We start from the raw sequence: 16,945 nt of genomic DNA on the forward strand, positions 1-16,945 counted from the left end.
TCAAAACAAGGGTAACAATTAAGGCGCTGGCACACTGGCGACAATGCAGCAAATGACGCCACGCAAATGAAGAATATTGTCGCACCCCGTGAATGCTCCTTAATGACGCGCCAGAAGCACGCTGCCCGCTAGCTTCCCACACGCTTGTTGACTATTTCATAATTATTACAATCATTGTCGATTAGAGACCTTTAACCGTCTTATTTTTTTGTTTAATTCGTAAAAGCTCAATGCCAAATATTACTGAAAAGGCTTTACCATTGCAACACGAGAGCCTTGATTATGATTTACCGTGCACCTACTCACTAGGATGCTCGTACCTTCGCTGACCGTCGAAACAAGGGTAACAATTAAGGCGCTGGCACACTGCACCGGTACAGGCGACAATGCAGCAAATGACGCCACGCAAATGAAGAATATTGTCGCACGCCGTGAATGCTCCTTAATGACGCGCCAGACGCACCGCTGCCCGCTCCCACACGCCATTTGCGCGATTGTCGACTGTTTAATAATTGCAATCATTGTCGAAGTACGGAGTGAGTTGCAGCTTGAGGTGAGTTGTAAGTGGTAGGGTTTGTTTTATTTTAGTGTAGAGCTTTGAAAGTTCAATTGCAAAAGCCAAGCAAGAATTATGGTGTCTGACTGTTATGTATTTACTCTTATTTTGCTATGTTTCTTTAAGGTATTTATTATTTATCGTAATCATTGGCAAACATCTTAAGATACAATTTTAATTGAGCTCCGCAAAAGCTTCCGTTAAAAGCTTTTAATAAGCTTTTAGTTTGCTAATCATCGATTTTGAAAGTCTGCTAAGATTTAATGTTCAACAGATGCACCATTAATGAACAAAAGGAAAAATAAACCATAGAATATTATGGCTTGCCTACTCAACAACTCATTTTAAGTATCAATTTGCATTACGTTAAAATGAGACATAATTATTATGTGAATTGTATAACAATCCAGTGTTTATGAATCCATTCCGAATCTTTACGACCGCTCGAGCACTCTCATGAGAATGAAAACTATCATAAATTTTAGAAAAAAGTAAGTACATAATAGCATGTTGGTAACATTTCCAACATTTTCATCCACTTACATAACAATACGCATTGTAAAAGCTAAAACGGTTTTTACTTCAAACACGTATTAACATACAGTGGAGTGTACAGCGGCTGTAAAGTACGACAGACGTTTATTATAATATACAATATGAGGGCACTAAATGTCGAAGACGGTGATGTTTGCCAGCGAGGGTATGGAAAGTGCTAAAAGCTATTGCGAATTTCGCTGAGTTCAGTGAGGTTTTGTCTTATATAAAATGTAGAGTTTTTGTATTGATACTGGAAGGAGATTGAAGTGGTATAAATACTGTTATTTAAATACTTAATCTTGCATATGCATTTAGTATTTTAAGATGTATGCATTTAGTTAAGATTACGTTGATTGGTAGAGGGATATTATTGACCGTAAAAAAGTTCTTAGTCTCGTAATACAATTAATGAAATATTAATTTCACATACGTCTAAAGAACTCATATTTAAAGCGATCTCTAGTGATCTCATAGGTTTTCATCGCTAGGCATTATGTTAATGAATAAAATAATCTATACAAACCCAGTCTCAACTCGGAGATGTACCGTGGTATTTTCCAAATCGGCGCTCTTATGGGACTAGTGCCAAATGTCCTGAAAGTACACGCGTAACTTTCGGCCGCACCGACATTTTTCATATTTTAATTGACATCGGTCGACGGTATTTTAGATAACGTTACGTAAATGATATTTATGGATGCAATATCCATTTGACGAATAAGTTTACGTTTGATTAAGCATTATTTGTCCTAAATTCCGGATTGAGATAAAAAGTATTGTTTACACGGGCAATCTTGTAAATTATGACGTCAAGCCATTAAAACGTCAAACAAAGGAATTAAAATTATTGGGAACAAAATAATATTCAGTCATTATTTAAAATAAATATTTTATAAGCTGTACAAAACGTACGAAAAGTTACGTACCTATTATGTTGTATTCTTGACAACGTCATGTTTATTTATGAAACTATAATTAAATAAATAAGTTTAATTTCGTGTTTTGCACATGGTATCAATACCTACTTCAGCTCAGCTTAATGCCTTAACAAAATCAAATTGCACAAAAAACCCGTAGTATCATTACGATCGGCGTCAATTCGTCAACACGTCACAATTGCCCAATCAAGTTCGGTCAGTTTCGACAGCTGACGAAAACTCTGCCTTATACAGCTGTCGAGAGCTGCACCGTTCATTTGACCCGGACCTTTACTTTGGTTAATGACATTGTAATGATTATTATTTAAACTAGTGCTAATTGCGTTTTATAAATAAATAAATATTGTTTGTTAACAATCAAACTCATTACGTAGCACTAAAATAAATAGAGCTTGTAATTAAGCAACTGGTAATGGATAAGTAAACATATTTAAATAGATTCAAAAAATACACTTTAAATGTCCATAACTTCTAGTGAGTTTGTCATAAATAACTATTTTAATGTACAAGTGGCTTGCTGGCCTTGCTGCATAGCGAGAAAAAGTTTAATGCAAAACGATAGAGTCAACAGTTTGAAGTATTTCTGTGACCATAAGTCATTAATTTTAAAGTAATATCTGCAACACAGGTCTGTACTATGAAGTAGGTCTATTTTAACACAGATAGGATAAAATTATAACATTCTCATAACGTTAAAGTTTAAGTACCTAACTACAGCAAATTCAAAGAAATCAAAAACATGCGAACGATAAATATTAAGTCAATGAACGCAAGCGAAATACGTAACATCCATCTTCAATTAGTCAAAAATTTGGTTATTGCGATCCGGTTAAACCGGACTGGTTTTACCGGTTCTCCCGATCCTCTCGCCATTGTACAGTCAGCTCGAATTACTTGACCCAGACCTCGGGAGGCGACGACAGACGCATTCACAACTGTCCCAATAAATCAAAACTAAATGCCACGGTGTCTTGAATAGGCCCTATTGCGTACCAAAGAGTATCTGAGGAGAATATCAAAGAGCGTAAGTCTGAAATTCAATATCATGAAGTAATAACAAAATATCTAGTACCTTTGTCTAGTACCCATAGTACAAGCTTTGCTTAGTTTGGGACTAGAGGCGCAGTGTAAAATGTCCAAAGATTACCTATTTTTTTATTATTTTTTTATTTTATCTCTTATTTTATAACATTTTGAAAACAGTATTACACATTTTTCATAGTTAATGTTTGTCACTTTTAGTCAATTCCAAAAAGAAAACAAGAGATAGTCTTTCTTTCAGTCTTTTTTTCACTCTTCCCATTAAGTAGGTAACTTATGATTCATAACTGCAGACAAGAAGAAAATATTAGGTAAATGAATTATCTTCTGAATATCTTCACATCTTATTGCGAGCGGTATGAATAAGTAAACTAAAAGTTTATATTATACTTTTTATAACAAGTTGACAGAAGATTGCTTAATTTCCCTTGACTTGTGTCAACCCCTAGCTATTATTTGCCCCGGGGATGATAGACGTATGGCACGGTTGACCCCGACGCGAAGTCCCCATAACGGAGAAGCCAAAGGGGTCATGTTGAAGGTCATAATAATATTATAATCATGATCAATGTGCCTAAGTTTTAAAAGCAACCTTATTAGTTGGTTTACCACTTCATTTCATTTTTATAAGCACTAAGTTTAATATTTAAAATAAATTAATAAAAAGTTCATTTCTCTGCTCTCTTAGAGGTAATAATAATAATAACAGCTTTTTATCACGATAATTCAGACTGAAACAGAAGTTTGTTTTTAGTAGGTTCTTGAGTTTTAGTAGATAGTTATACTTAATTTACTAAGTTAAAATTACCACTGAAAGTGCAATGAAGGATAAAATATAAGAAAATTATCTCGGTACTTACTCTTAGGTAGATAAGAAGGCACTTAATGATTCTTATAAAATAAGTTCTAAAGGCTTGGAGTAGATATTCAAACAAGAAAAATAAGCAAAGCAGAGCCAATAAAGCATATTTTATGCATTCTTAAATGGATAACATTATGCAGAATGCATCATTATGAAGTTCTGAAAATCAAATAAAGTACCCCAGCCACGTGCATCGTTGGACCAATCGATACTAGGCCATTTCCAATGAAAAATTTATTCCATTTGGCAAATTGATGCCTACACATTGGGAATGCAATTAGATGCTGAGAGAAAGGTAGCCAGCATATAATATGCAATTAATTATACACATTTAAAAAAAATCTTATGAAGTAAAAGAGCTGCTTATAGATTATCAAATCTTGCAAAGGTCGGTAATGTCGTACAAGAATGGCAAGCAAACTATTCTTACAAATCAGTTCCTGCACTTGTTGGTCAGACAGATATATTTATTATTTGTTTCCATTACTTTGGCAAACATCCCAGGTAGTAACCCAAAAACAAGTTGCAAATCTCGATGACGAACTCAAGGCGCGGGCCATCGCCGCATCGCGCATTACGTTCGATTGTAGGGCCGGGGCCTAATTGCCGGCATTGTGACGGCATGCAGATGTGAATGGGCTTTGATTTGGGCCCGGCCGGGGCGCGGGGCCAGGGGACAAATCGCTCGTTACGGCTGCAGGTAAACTTTCATTGAGCGTCGGAAGGCGTCCGACGTGAGAGGCGGCCGACAAAATGCCCTCGTTATTTGCCGCCGAATCACTCGCTCATTGTGCTCGGGGAAACGGTAGACGCGGTCGCCGAACGAAAAAGACTTTAATGAGCCGTGAGAACGCTCTAAATGAACGATTGTGCAGAGGTCTCCGTTTAATGAACGATTGATATTAAAGTGGCTTTGATTAACGCTGCCAATGCGTCATTGTTTGAATGGGCTGTAATGGAAGAGGTAATTAAACGGAAATCCTATACAATACGATACTACGTTATGTTGCCCCCAATTGAACTAGTATTTAGAAACCTTAATGAGGATTAATCAGCTTCCAATAAGCGGTCAGTGCATGTAACAGCAATCATAAAATAAGACTGATATTGATTGTTTGTACCAGCACTTGCTGCTAACCCAATTTTTTTTTTACTACAAATTTACTTCATGAAAATTCCCACTTCATTGACAAGGTAAATTAATACAAGTTTTGAAAGATTTTGACGAATTTCGACATTTGCCAGACCACCTGTTGCTGGAGGGTGAGAGAAAAACTGAGGCTCACCTCACCCCCCTCCTGATCTCGACACCATGCCAATTAAAATCTGACTCTTGGCGTTTTGTCGTGTACTCGCTCTATGCACTTTGAAAGAAAAGTTGTGTAGATTGAAATTAGCCAAAAGGAACATGGGTGCCTTAATGATGATAAAATAATTTTGATTTAATGAACGGTGGCTGGCATTGGCAACTCATGAAGTACTTATTTCTGCAGGTCTGTCAGGTTTGGGTCAGAAGATAAACTTATAATTGTTTTTCTAGGAGATCCCACTGCTCTGAATTTAATTACCGGGCTGTACCAATTTTAGTCTTAATATAATGCTTTTAGTTCGTGATTCTAATAACGAAGTGTGATTCTGCAATCCATTGACTAGAAAAAGGAAGTCATTTAGGGAAAGCTAAGTATTTGTTCCACCCACAAGGTAGACCGACGACCTCATAAAGGTAGCAGGAAGGAAGGCGCTGGATGCATGCCGCTACCGACCAGGCGATGGGGAAATCCTTGGGGGAGGCTTAAGTTCAGCATCAACAGCCAGACGTCATGTGGCTGAAATGATGATGATGAAGTATTTTTTGAAAATGTATGCATACCATTTTTGGATAAAACTAAAAAGTTCTATTAGTAACTAGCTGACCCGGCGAACTTTGTTCCGCCTTAATGGCAATAAATAACGGGATAAAAACTCTAAACTACCTCCCTGACAATTTTCAGCTAAATCGGTTCAGCCGTTCTTGAGTTATAAGTGGAGTAACTAACACGACTTTCTTTTATATAATAGACTAGCGGCCGCCCGCGACTTCGTACGCGTGAATCCCGTTTTTCCCGCTAATTCACGTTCCCGTGGGAATTTCGGGAATTCCTTTCTTAGTGCACCTCTACTGTACCTAAGCTACGTCCCTTCCAAATTTCAAGTGCCTACGTATAGCCGTTTAGGCTGTGCGTTGATCTGTCAGTCAGTCAGTCAGTTTCTCCTTTTATATATTTAGATTTCAATTCTCTATAGTCTATAGCTTGAGTCTTCTACCATACGGAATCCCATTTATATTAAAGGTCTTGGTTCACTGGAAATCTTTTCCACCCACGTAGTCGCACTTACAGCTAACAAGAAAAGATAATGAAAACTTACCTAAAGCTGACAAGTACTTAGTTACAAACATGAATACATGAACGCACATCAGACTACACATTTTGGTTGCAATATCATCCTTATTACAACTACATAGAAGCTACAGTGCTTACCTTGATGTACCGTCATCTGTACATAGCACACTCCTGCGCAGTGTACACAGATAATAAATTGTGGCACCGGGCCAACACGTGCTAATTAATCAATGCTACGTTTACTTGCTTGCTTCCTATTTTTTCTTAACATGTCAGTACATTAAAAAAACTCGCATGTCGATGAGGCAGGTGTAGAGAGCGCCTGAGGCGACGGAACTGTGTCCTGCCAGACTACCACCTAGTATTTTTTGTAACGAAAATGATACGAAATTATTCAAATTTCGTAATAAACATAGAGCGATTCAATTAAAGGAATGTTTAACACATTTTTAATAAAAAATAGTTACAGGAAACATTGTACAGTTACTAATCTACGCGGTCCATGAATAGTTTTTAAAACCCGTTACAAAGGACTTGGTAATGTAGGAACAAGTTAATAAAGGTCTTTATTGAACAGTGGACATCCGCATAGCCCTTTCGGACCCGCGCTTAAACTAGAAAGAAATTTGTAATTTTGAACATGAATTTTAGGTAATTCGGGGCCGCAGATTACGAATCTGCTATAATTTTCCAGATTTTCCGCCGCCATCTTGGAAAATTCATATACCAACAATTATATCAAACTGGGCCCTTCACTTCCTACGTACAATTGTGAGGGTCAAAATTGTAAGGGTTTTGGAAATTTTATCAATGGCATGTATTCCGAAAAACGTATTTATAACCAGTAAGGAATAAACAGGTTTAATTTTTATACCAGTATTTGATATTTAATATTGATTTGTGGGCAAAACCAACTATTCCATGAGCTCAACAGTAAATATAGCGCTCGAAATATTCCTATGGAGTTTTAATATCTCCTGGATCATGAACAGCATCTCCTGGAAGATGTTGACGATTGAAGGGCTTCGTCTGCTATGCCGCTTGCATACTCAGAGGTATGTATTGTCATGAATGTCTGAGCCTTCATCAGAAGAAGAGAAGTAGTTCATCTGAAGTAGTCGAAACTAGCTTTTGTCGTTGTCATTGCTCTCATCCCCAGATGCATTGAGCATCTCTGCCATAGTAGCGTCGTTTAAAATCGGAAACATGGTGCGGAAACCATGAAAAATTNACATTCAATAAATACTTTACGAAATATGAGGGTGGTACAATTTACCCGGCGGTACAATATACCGAACTCTCCCCTATTTATTGCTGAACATTTGGTGCCTCCAGGTCAGTCGGTGAAAGGACAGGTGTCGGGTGCAACGGACCGGCCTGCCACTATTTATATGCAAATACAAAACTTAATTAACAGCAAAAATATAAACACTCCCCCCGAGTGCCACGGGCCATAAAACTAATAGGCACCTATTTAACAGTTCCGCCTTAGCTGTAATTTAGAATTAACAAATTTCTTCTATGCCGGCCATTGTAATTATGTTGTTACTCATCGGCCATGAGATAGTTGAAGGAAATGTTAGGGTGCTTTAAATATTCATGTAATATTGAGTTCCCGTGCTGTATTTCTATTAAAGTTTGTGCTTCGCCCGCGGCACCGACTAAAACGCTTCCTTTTGGGAATGCGTATATTTCTGAGAAAAAAAGAGCCGAAGTGTGTCGCTTGGGATTAGCGTAGTTTTCTAACGATGTTTTTTTCGTAATCGCATGTTGTAGAGATGTATTAACATACGTAATTATAGTAGAGAGCGAGTGGCGTCCGGCTGCGCTTGCGTCGATTTTGGTTTATCAATGAGACCTTTTCGATTCACTTCGCTGGGATTTTTTTTGGGATAAAGTAGTAATTTAGGATAGTAGGTATTGTCAATTTTACCATACCCATAGTAGGTAGTCAATAACTTCGCAAGACATTTTTGTTTCAATTGGAATAAGGTTGTGTTGTCAACTTTTTGGCCACTTTGGGTATCACGAATTATTTGACGCTGACTGTATGTAACATGGCAGTAGTACCAGTACCCATGTAAAACTAAAAATAACCACACAAATGTAGAGACATTTAATACTGTACGTTTCTAGAAAGAACAATAGTGCTGAGGTTAGTAATAATTTCCAGAGGTCACCAGTGGCGGATTAAGAGTATCCGAGGCCTTAAGCACAGAGCCTGTGTAGGCCCTTTATTGCTTAAATGGACATGGAAGGAATGCATTCCTTCCATGTCCATTTAAGCAATAGAGGGCAATGGTTTATTAATTTCTACCTTCCATTCGAATGGAATGGAAGGTAGAAAGTATAAAATGAAAGTTCATCAAAATAGAAATATTGTGGATGAATCTCGATAAAATCTATACTAATATTATAAAGCTGAAGAGTTCGTTTGTTTGTTACATTAAAAAAAAACATTTATAANAAAGAAAGAAGAAGAACCCTAAGTGTAGACCAGGTATGAAATGAAACTCCAGCAGAGGATGGAGGCCCCTGGAGAACAGGGGCCCCAAGCACGTGCTTGTAGTGCTTATACGTTAATCCGCCACTGGAGGTCACATTAACATTTCAAGCGTAGTGTCGTGTGACACCTGTCTGCCGTGACAGACTACCGGGTCACTGTGAACCAGAATCAGCGTCGTCTTGGAATTAGGGGTCAACAAGCAAAGAGGGAAACGATAACGGTAGTTAGTAAAAATGTACTGGCGTTGATACTGACAGGTTGTTAACAGTTTATGTGATAAGCAACACGATATTTTTTTTTATTTTATGGCCTCTACTCAAAATTGTATTTCATAAGACTTAGATTTTACTAGTGATGTCCATCCAAAGTGTACATCTTTTGTTAGACACATTTTGTTTGAAGTATAGTGATGGCTCTCTACAACAAAACAAAGCAGTAACATTGCTGTGATTGAGATCTATAAAAGCTTTCAAAGACTATATTAGAGGTCGGTTTCGATACTTTAGCTCATTGTAGCGTCATTTTGTCCTGCAGTGTAACGTGAAAGTGTCGTAGTAGATTACATAAAATTGGGTCGTAGCGATCTGTGGAAAAGCTCCAGGACACTCATATCAATGTGTAATAACAAAAAAAAAAAGATACAGAACCCATGGCCATCACTCTACCTAACGCTTTGTTTTTGTCTCATAAAAAGAGTGACATTGAACTTCACTTCACACATTATACGAGTATCTACTACGCAACTACGGTTAAAAAAAAATATTTTTATAATTTACTATTTAATCTTGAATCAAGGTACAATAATGTATTTTACAGATATAATACTCAATACTTTATTACTTATCATATGTGTAGTTAGTTATAATATACCTAATTCATAGCCCTTACAGAGCTTTTTAATAGCTCACAACTTGCATATAAATGGGACTAGCAGACTTCCAAAAAGATGTCACGTTACAAGCAATCAAATCAGTGAGACAATACACGGAGATTCAGCGCACGTGATTTCAATATTTCATCTCGAAGGGCGCATTCACAGTGCGGTCTCGGGCTCACGCGTACCACTCCTACAATTACGCGCTTGTGTCATATTTACAGCCCAGGTAATTGCCATTCAATTACGAAGCCGGCCTGCTGGGCGAGTGAGCGAGAGGTCCGACGGCCAGCGATCTTGCCTACTCCCTCCCACACGCCGTGCAGCCGGCCTGCCATCAATCATCGAACACCCCCCGCCGGGCGCCCGTAGGGATGGGAAACGTCACAAAGCGAGTGTCTCTGTTCAACAATGGTCGATAAGTAGGCAAACGCCACGCTAAATTGATTTTGAACAGTTCCGAATTTGAACGCTGTTTAGCATCTTCAACCTGTTTAATGGTGATTCGACCAAGTCAAATTATATTTCACATGAGTTAACAACCTTTAGTATTCAATTTACAGTTACTAAAGTCAAATTAGTCTCTAGAAAAGTTATCAAAACCACAATACAACCACAGTAGCATACAATCGTAGACGACTTCATGTTTGTATTTTTAATGGATAGAATTGGTCGATCCTGGAAGCTTTAGTTTAAGACTACGACATGTACAATGATGACAGGCTGAATTGGAAGATAAATCAACGTAGAGATATTTCATTGCTTTATAGGAATTCTAATGTTTACATGGTTAAAGATAGTAGTCTATCTAATCTACCCCTTATATGATTTCATTCATATCTACTATCATGCAAAAAGGTATTAAAATATTTTCACAGTGCAATTCCTTGTTACACTTTAGCGATATTGGCATGGAACATTTTTTATCGATAGCGCGCGTCAACCCCCAACCCTCGCGGTGCTGTCACAGGTATGCAATCTTGCTCTATAGCCGCTATACCTTTACCCTGTTGCACTTAGATTCCTGTTCGGTCCAGTATTTTGCTTCGTGCCGTAACTCAGAACGATTTAGGCTTTATCAATTTTGTCATCGATATTTTATGTCATGGTTCACCGACAAATCGCAATTCTACACGTGTAACCCTTATCACATTAAATCCTTGAGAATTTTTCTGTGCAAAAGTACAGGAAATCCAATTCGTTCTGGTTTCGTAATCTTATCTTTACTATTCGATATTTCAAGATATTGCCTAGAGAATAATCTTGGTGAATTATTAAGTGGCCATTAATGGATAATTATCCATCTAATTACTAGATAATGGCATCTAATTTTATGTTCAACAAGCAGAGGTTGAATATTTTTATCCAATATTTACATATTTATGGTAATAATATGTTTGTCCTTTTTCCCTATAAAATATTAAATGTACTAAGACAAGCCAACAAAAATGTAGAGCAAAACTAAGATTTAACGAAACAGCGACAGCGAAGCTTGAGTTAATAAACGAAATATTTTTCATAACCACCTCTTTACACGAAAGCTAACGGTTCAAGCGTGCTATTGTCGGACAGTTCCATTCCATTCCGAATCCATCCTTCGTTCACAAGCTTAAGGTTGACAATGCTTTGAATGACGTTGACAAGTGGTGTGTCGTTTGATGGGCGAGCCAGGCTCCAATCTGTGACAGTAAATAATGAATCCCTGCTTATACCACTTACGACGTCATTACTTACCATAATGAGCGGCTGTAGATAAGTAATGCTTTAATTGGAAGCCAATGCCGTGCTGACATAAGGTTCGGTGTGCACGGACTATCCATCAAATTGGAGAATTGAGGCATTAGTGCGAGTTCTTTGGGAGATTAAAATCTTACGAGTAGTTACCAATCTAGTTATAGTTACCTCAGTAATAGCAATGCTTGTTGTGAAGCGAGCAATGGCAGAAACTTTCTATAATTTAAAATGGGTACGTAAAACGTGATCTCGGTCATTAAAAGTGTCTAAATAAAAAAACCAAATCTATTAGCAGCTCAGTGGTAAGAACAGTCGCGAAGCAGATGGAAGCTCGTGGGTTCGAGTCCCACATAAAAAAAATCTAAATTTTGGCAGTAGGTAACTGTTGTCGCAATTTCACACGCGAGGATGCATGTCTATTGCAGTCATTCTGAAGCGTCCCGCGCAGTTGAGGAATCATGGTTTTCCCATAAAAACTTTCATATCTCGCTTCTTTATTTTTAACTTTTTTGCGACGAATGACCTAGCTCATTCCTACTCCAAGATCCAAAAGCGTGAAATCGTATTAGACAGACCTAATTTAACTGTGGTTCAAATATCAAAATTGATGTATAACAATAAGAAATAAAACTATAAGTATTCGTCTCAGCTCTATATAATCTTGTTTCATTAGCATCGATATAATAAAGAAATTTTACCAATAAATTAGAAGAAAAAATCATTATTTTTCTACTCATGGTCGTTAATTACCAATAATGTATTATTAACCCACTTACCAACAACAATTAGCCTTACCGTTACCAAATCATGTCAAAACGGGAAGGTAAGTAATCGTAAGCGAGTTTGGAAAGTAAACAAGAAACCGTAGAACATTGAGGGTGCAAGGTGAACGTTGTGATTCATTAGCAACCGGCTAATTAGGAGCAGAAGTCAACTCATTAAGCGTAATTGAAGTGAGCCCGCGTTTTCCGAGAAAAATTTCCAACTAATGATACCTATACACTTTTGGAGTTGAGTTTAAATAGCCTTGCTCGAACTTAGAAATGAGGATACTGGTATTAAATTAAAATGAGAATGAATTTTAAGTTTTATCTTAATTTTCATTTAGGTTCATTTTAAGTTTGAGTTTTTTGTGCGAAAGGAATATTATTGACCTAATTAATTAATGGTTCTAATGTATTTTAGTAGGCTCTATACTTACCTCAAAAAGATTAAGAATCTGTATGTCCGACTTTTTTGTCCTTCCGTCTAATAAGACGTCCTTTATAAGGATATGGAGGCATCAAAATAAGATACTAAGAACTAAAATCTAATTAAAATTTCACTACAGGGTACAGTACGGAACTTTCAGCACATATCTGACTCGCTCTTGGCCAGATTTATATTCTTAGCTTATTGGTTATACATATTGTTTGCGTCGCCAAGGTTGATAAATATCTTAGTATGGTAAGATTCTAATTGTGAATGCGCCGTTATTAACAAGTAATGTTTTTTTTTTTTGTAAATTCGAATGCTTTGCTGGATTATTCACTAGGGGATACAATATATTGCTTATTTTCAATTACCAATTAATCAATTCGTAAGTATCCTATCATATCTGTTTTTGTCATCTTACGTCTCAATATAGCGTTTATAAATATACATCATAAGTTGCAACTTGCTATGCATTAAACATGTATCTCAAAAATGAGATGTAAACTTTCCTTTTGCAGATTCGAAGGGCTACAAGAGAGGTAAACGAAGCAGACTCTTTCTCCCAGTTTCAAAAGAGCTTCAGGTGTTTTTTTCAATGTAGGTATTATTTAATTTAAATGTTACATAATATAAAATTATTTTATTGCCTTAGTAAGAAAAAAAAACTTGTAAAACTCTATACACTTCTAGTTACCTTTTGAGACTAGAAATGTATTGTATAGACTCTACCAGATGCATTAAAAATTTGTCATCATGGGTTTACGTATAATCAAATCACATTCACTCCTATGAAACAAAATATGGAAATAAAGTTCACAATCCCCCACTGATGGGGCGAGTCAATGGTGATAAGTGGAAAACCCATCATCGGGTTCGTGCGTTTCAGTCAAATGACGTCCACGCTAGACAGGCCTTCCCCAAGGGTAATCCCAACTAATATTATAAATGCGAAAGTAACTCTGTCTGTCTGTCTGTCTGTTACGCTTTCCCGCTTAAACCTCGCAACCGATTTTGATGAAATTTGGCATAGAGATAGTTTGAGTCCCGGGAAAGAACATAGGATAGTTTTTATCCCGGTTTTTGAAACAGGGACGCGCGCGATAAAGTTTTTCTGTGACAGACAAAATTCCACGCGGGCGAAGCCGCGGGCGGAAAGCTAGTTGCTCATAAATCGGCAGTTTGTATCTGTCAACGCGAAAGTGTGAACTCCGTCAGTTTATAATATAACGCGTGAGATTGTAAATTAACAGTGGGTTAGGTTAGGTTAGATTTTTTTATTTAAATTTAACTACGTCAGATTATAATCTGACGGAATACACAATATTACGGTGATATATCCAAGTTTGCAAGTGGACCTACTGACATTTCTATCTGTGGTACAATGATGAAGTTGTCCGCGACTCGTGCGCACCGTGACTCGCGACTATCGCGATGGTATCGCAAGATACGCGCTCTATCGGTATCTCATTATTCTACAGAATCCTATAAAGCATACCATGTTGAAACAACCTGTAATTTTGATTAATAATGGAGTAGGCTGAAGTGTTTGTCTTAAAGTAATAAACTATTAAGTTTAATCAGCCGCGAACGTTGTTGAAGATGTGAACAGCTAATGCTTTTTAAAATATTTTCTCATTATGTACCTACATAAACTGAAGAACAAACCGACGGAAACGAATTTGAACTTACTTAAGAAGATGGCCGATGGGTGTGAAAATTATAGTTTCATAATACTAATTCGTTGTTATTTATTTTAATATTTAGTTAACAAATCCTGCATAAAAACTAGAATTAAAATTCGCGTATCAAGTAGAAAAACTACGTAAAAGAATTTTGAAAAATTGAATTTTAGAATAAATAACTTTGTCCAGTAGTGGGTAAGGCGAACTTACCAACTTTTGTTGGCTTTTAACCAGGTTAAAATTAAAAGGTACAGAAAAAAACATAAAGTATCAAAGTAAGGAAGAAGATGGCCTTGTTGGTATTTATCGTTTCGAATAAGAAATATGTACGACCAAAGCGATAAACACTTGATGAAATTAATTAGCCCTTTAAAAGTACAAGAATTATGTACTCGAGCGGTATGTCAAACCTTAAATTATTCAGGACTGTATTACCTTCCAATTACATGCTAAGAAGGCACGTCGTCGTAAAACGATGTAATTACTGCCACTATCTTTCTATCCATTGTTCGTATCTTTAGTAGGGTAACCATCATTGAATTAAAGTTTAAACAAAATACGATCCAAAAAAGAAATTCTAATAAACCAACTCTAAACGAAATTAATAATTTTTAATTACGTCAGTTATTCTAATTATATAGTAAAGTAAATAATTACACAATTATAGCCTATCTATCAATAAGTTACCTATGTGTCATTATCCCCTATTTATCTTTTTAAGTAAGCTGTAATAACGAGTCTTCAGTTGTTTTACTGACTCTATTTCGAACACAGGCGTCTGAAATACTATGTTTTTAATTTTCATTTCTGCAGTCTCTTTGTGTCCTGTGATTTCAAAAATCTTGGTTAACAAACAAGTGTGTTGTAACCTCTCGTTAACCATGTTTTAGGCCTCTAAACTGGCCTTTATTAGTCATAAAATAGGGTCTAATATATTATGCGGGCATGACATATCTAAATTAATATTGATGAATTATAATTGATCATTGTTATGGGGCCATTATCTTATTGAGTTATCTGCGTTCCTTTGTTTCTCTTTTAATTTACTTTTAAATTCGAGACATGCTTTCATAGCAATGGCATTAGTATTCATGACTATTAGCTATGCGTGAAGTGTATGCAAGAAATTTACAAACAAAATGCACTGGCATAGTTGTAATAGTTGTATCGTTTTTACTGGCATAATTTAGTGCAATAGGGACGATTTTCATTTAGATAGGTATTTGATTATGACTGAGCTGTAAATAAGCAAGTAAAAGAAGTTCATAGTTAGAAGATCATAAGTGCTATAGTTAATGAATAACAAAAATATGAATAAAGATGATGTGTAGATATGTAAAACTGACGAGTCGCGCAGTAATTAACGCAGTTTGTGCCCTCCTCCGCGTATTAAACTAATTTAATATATTTGCATATTGAGCACCGTTTATCGGCAGATATTTCGAGCGATTCTAGTGTTTGGGCTCAGTAATTAAGTGTGAGCTTTTACTATGGTAATTGTATTCAATTAAAAGGCAATTGCGTAAAGTAACATGTTTGTTACGATCTATTTCTTCCGCTGATGAGAATATATTTGAATAATTTCGCGTTTGGCGACCAGTGATAATTTTAAAATGGTAACTATATTTTTTGTTGATAAACCTGCTCGGTCGTTTATCATGATTGGGTCATCGATTAGAATAGTTGTTAAATTAAATCGAATTTGAAATTTAACATATTTTTTATCCCACAATCAAGAAGCTCTTGGCTTGCATCTCACCTGATGGAAAGTGATGATGTGGCCGAAGGTGGAAGCGAGTTTTATACGTAAATCACAACTACAGAACTGGGTATCTTGTCTAACTTCCGAAATATACCAATGCTGTCAACATTGTTGTTATGGCGACAGACTTATGTAACATGGTAGTAGCTAACCACGCATAACATTTAGTTATTTTTAAATTCACAAAATATGCGGTCGTAATGCCTATAATAAGTGTTCGAGAATGCTTGTGTTAAATAGGTAATGAATTGTAGGTAGATAGAGAAATGGATGCGGGCAGCGCGGGACCGTTCATTGTGGAAAACCTTGAGGAAGGCCTTTGTCCAGCAGTGGACGTCATTTGGCTGAAACGAACGAACGTACGAGATACAGAAATAATCAATTTATTTTAATTAATGTAAAAAGTTATTAATCGACTTATTTACATGCTTATTATTAGACTGATTTGCACATGGAACGATAAAGCTCGATGTAACAATGAAATAAAAATATTTTCTCACATGTTCACTTTAAGTCTTTCAGTAATTAATCTGTCCAAAGATATTTATTCTCCATTGTTATGTTGTTGATTGGTGTTCATTCATAAACTCAATAAGGTATTGTTAATTAGATTTATGTGTATAGGAGACTTTAAAATTAACATTACACTTATTATTGACTTAATATTCCTAAGATAATATTAAGTCCCGATAGTCTATTCAGGTAAATACATAATTATATTCAGTCGTTAGTACATCTTCAAAACAATAAACCTTATCTATTAACATCATAACTAAGTTTTCCTTATACGGGCTAGGCGGTTCCGTTTAATCATATGCATTTATACATAAGGGTTATTTTTAAATTAAAATGTGTAGTTAAGTACTGCCTAGTAAGTT

This window comes from Ostrinia furnacalis, unplaced genomic scaffold (genome assembly GCF_004193835.3).
Source record: "Ostrinia furnacalis isolate ACB-3 unplaced genomic scaffold, ASM419383v2 OfSCF2566, whole genome shotgun sequence".
NCBI lineage: Eukaryota > Metazoa > Arthropoda > Insecta > Lepidoptera > Crambidae > Ostrinia > Ostrinia furnacalis.